This window comes from Lactuca serriola, chromosome 7 (assembly GCF_051521515.1).
Source record: "Lactuca serriola cultivar US96UC23 chromosome 7, Lser_US96UC23_V15, whole genome shotgun sequence".
Taxonomy (NCBI): Eukaryota; Viridiplantae; Streptophyta; class Magnoliopsida; order Asterales; family Asteraceae; genus Lactuca; species Lactuca serriola.
Window position 1 is genome coordinate 182870775 of NC_136414.1, and position 4471 is coordinate 182875245.

Below are 4471 nucleotides of genomic sequence, written 5' to 3' on the forward strand. Positions count from 1 at the left end.
GCTCAGCCAGAGGGGTTTGTGGATCCGAAGCATCCGAATAGAGTGTGTAAGCTTGAGAAGTCCATTTATGGACTTAAGCAAGCGTCTCGCAGATGGAATCTTTGCTTCGATGAGAAAGTCAAAGAGTTTGGATTTGTACGAAGCGAAGACGAATCATGTGTATATGTCAAGGCCAGTGGGAGTATAGTAAGCTTCCTTGTTCTATATGTCGATGACATATTACTCATAGGAAATGACATCCCGACTCTGCAGGAGGTTAAGTCCTGGCTTGGGAAGTGCTTCGCTATGAAGGACCTCGGAGAGGCTTCTTACATTTTGGGAATAAGGATAATAAGAGAAAGAAGTAAGAGACTAATATGACTTAGTCAGAACACTTACTTAGAGAAGGTACTAAAACGTTTTAGTATGGAGAACTCGAAGAAGGGAGAATTACCGATACAAACTAATGCCAAGTTGAGTAAGACTTAAAGTCCGAGTACCGAAGCTGAGATAGCAGAAATGAGCCGAGTACCATACGCTTATGCAGTTGGCTCAATCATGTACGCTATGACTTGTACTCGCCCTGATGTAGCCTTCGCTTTAAGCATGGTTAGCAGATATCAAGGGAATCCTGGCATAGCACATTGGATTACGGTGAAGAATATCCTTAAGTACCTTCGAAGGACGAAGGAATGGTTCTTAGTCCTCGGAGGGAGTGATGACTTGAAGGTGCGAGGGTATAGTGACGCAAGTTTTCAGACCGACAGGGACAACTACCGTTCGCAGTTGGGCTGGGTCTTTACCCTAAATGGAGGAGCAGTGACATGGAAGAGTTTTGATTTCTAATTTAAAAAAAAAAACATAAAACATGAAATGGAAAAATAAAAGCTACATGGATGAAGTTTTGATTTCTAATTTAAAAAAAAAAACCCACGTATATTATGTTTTACCGGTGAAACCGAAATTATATTTGATGGTTAGTCTATTTAGCAGGTAAAACTTAACTTTAACGGTTTATTGTGCAAAAAAAAAAAAACTAGAGTGACTAAATATTTAAATGCATCAAACTTTGTTGTGCTATAATCCCAAAAACCTCATAAACTATTTTAATTCTACAAGACACCTTGGATTATTGAAACGTGTAAACAACAAACTATATATTTAATTTTTATCTTTTTTTTTTAAACGACAAATCTAATCTACTCCCAAACTACACTTTAAATCCACCCATGTCAACGACGAAACTTGAACCCTCAACCTCAACGAGGGAGGACAACACCGGATACCGCTAGGCTATAAGCCTTTTGATAAGCTACCAACAAGTGCTTCTTCCGCTCTTTGTCTACTATAATATTCAGATTTAGGAAGTATACGATCCAATAAATACAAATATTTCACATTATTACATAAAATAAGTAATTACAATGTATGAACACTTAGCGAATCACCTCGTCTACTAGTCGCTTGTTAGTCTCGGTTATATATATATATATATATATATATATATATATATATATATATATATATATATATATATATATATATATATATATATATATATATATATATATATATATATATATATATATATCTCGATGGCCTGCTCCAAGAAAAGTTAATCAGCTCGTGAAACTAAAAATAGTCAATGCATGGAAACCCTTTGTTTACCACCAAAGCTCTATCTAATAGATTGCAATAATTACATAACATTTAACACTTTCCCAAAAACTCTATATAATATATATGTAGATAAGAATGCATGTTCACAGTTTACTCTCTGTCCCGACCTTTCCATCTCTAAAGTTCATCTCTACATCGATTCGAAGAGTTTTGATCTTAAAACTTTAAGGGCTTTATTGCGTGTGCCGAGATATTGTAAAGATCAATCAACCAACAGAAAATGGTGATTGAAGGACGTTATATATAATATTTGTTGCTTTAATATATTTTTCAAGGTTCTAACTTCTAAAAAGCTGCTTTATCATGACATATCATAGTTCCGAGGCTTGTGCCATGGGTCATGTTTTAATTAAATGTCACATTAAATTGTATATGTATAAAAATGAATTATATATATATATATATATATATATATATATATATATATATATATATATATATATATATATATCGTCTTAAATGATTCCTTACAAAAAAAAATGATTTGCCACTAGTCGTAAAAACTTCAAACTTTACATTGCAATTAAGTGCTTTATCGTTATTTAGAACTATTGTATTTCCTTCTGTTTTACATTGATAAAAACAACCACAAAATGTTAAGTCACATCAATGTACAAAATAAGCTTAAACAACAACTATTAAAAAATAAATAAAACAATATTTACAAAATCATTAATAAAATAAACCACGAGTATATGCATCGCTCTCTGCAGTTGTCCGAAAAGTCCCATATTTTAACTTAAATCTTGAGAAATGGTTATAAGATTAACCTCTTTTGTCTCTTTCTTTTATTAATTATTTTATTACTAATACTATCTAATACTACTATAAATTTTATAAATTATAAAAAAATAGCGAGCACAATGACCATTCTACAAGAGTTTTAAAATAATATTACTATTTTGAAATTAAATTTTAATCGTATTTGATATTGTATAATCTATATATTGAAAAGAATTAATAAATAAACTTAACACATAAAACCGGGATACCAGTAGCCCTTACGTTTTCAATAAATTATATAATTCTTTAATAAAAAAATATGTAATTTTCTATAAATAGCATCCATCCCACGGTAGCACCAGTAACCATGGCTTCTTCTCTTTCCTTAATGCTTTTCTGCTTCATCTTCATTTCATTCGCCATCTCAGACGCTGTTGTTCCCCCCGCCGACACTTTTCGGTATGTCAACCAAGGCGATTTTGGAGAAGCCAACTCCGAATACGCCCCAAACTATCGTGCTCTTCCTCCATTCACATTTCCTTTCCAGCTATGTTTCTACAATACGACACCCGGTGTCTACACTCTCAGTCTCCGCATGGGGGTCCGAAATGACGAATACATGATGCGATGGGTATGGGAAGCAAACAGAGGCAACCCTGTTGGCGAAAACGCCACATTCTCATTGGGCTCCGACGGAAACCTTGTACTGGCCGACAGAGATGGCCGGATCGCATGGCAAACCAACACCGCCAACAAGGATGTCGTCGGTTTTGCCATACTCTCCGATGGAAATATGGTGCTTCGTGACTCCAAGGGTAGTTTCGTATGGCAAAGCTTTGATTCACCTACTGATACGCTCTTGTTTGGTCAATCTCTCCGGATCCGAGGTCCGACGAAGCTCGTCAGCAGAGCTTCAACGACGAACAACGTTAACGGAGCGTATAGTTTCGTGATAGAGCCTAAGAGATTGGGTTTGTATTATAAGAACATGCTTTACTGGTCATCCACGTTCCCGGAAGTGAGCCAACGAAATGTGACTATTGTTAATGCAACATTCGGCATCGTGGAAACCGAATACAATAATGACTTTAATGCACTGAGGGTTGTTCTATCAAACTCTGATGCTCAACCTTATGTGGACTTGGACTTACTCCGATTCAATAACACGTTATCGTATATCCGATTAGGCATCGACGGGAACTTACGACTCTACTCTTATCGTCCGAATGTGGCTTTTGGCATGTGGAGTCTGGTGTTCAGTTTATTCGATAAAAGGGAGAACCCGAGGGGGGATATATATGAAGACGAGTGCCAACTGCCTGAACGCTGCGGCAAGTTTGGACTGTGTGAGGATAGCCAGTGTGTTGGGTGTCCGTCGCCGGAGGGTGTTTTTGCGTGGAGCACAAAATGCAACGTGAAGTCGCCGTCTTGTAAAGCGGGTGGTTCTCGTTACTACCAGCTGAAAGGAGTCGACCATTTCACTTCTAAATACTCTCCGGGGACTGGGCCGGTGAAGCAGAAAGATTGCGAGAGTAAATGCACAAAGGACTGTAAGTGTATGGGGTATTTCTATCGCACTGATCTATCGAGGTGTTGGATTGCTAACGAGTTGAAAACGTTGACGAGGGTCGGGAACTCGACTCATTTGGCCTACATCAAAACACCCATCTAGTAGTTCTGTATATGTCTACGAGGAATGGGGGGAATAAGGAAGATAAGATTTCCAAAAATACCACAATTCGCTTTTCTATTTCTAAATTTTAATCTTCGATTACGTGTTTGTATCGGAATCAAATAATATTCTTGTTTTAATATATTAAAATTGTCAACCTAAAATAATAGAGTTGATGTTGTTTGTTTTTTATAATATAAAGAATATTTGCTGTCGATTGTATCTGTAGCAAAAAGGTCGACAATTGCAGTATTTACTGTTCGTTTTTTCTTGAACTATGCAGACTAATTAAAAAGGCTAAAGAAAAAAAAAACTATTTTTTTTAAACATGTATGACTTTTTCAAAGTCTGATTCGTGCAGCCATATTTTATGCATTTTTAGTATTTCATTTTTTTCTATCAATATTTTACAAAATC

The 4471-nt window shown here is 35.9% G+C and overlaps 1 pseudogene; it reads left to right on the forward strand.

Annotated features, from left to right (window-relative positions):
• Positions 1–2734: 2734 nt before the first annotated feature.
• On the forward strand, positions 2735–4271 carry LOC145061953 (epidermis-specific secreted glycoprotein EP1 pseudogene; annotated as a pseudogene).
• The last annotated feature ends 200 nt before the right edge of the window (positions 4272–4471 follow it).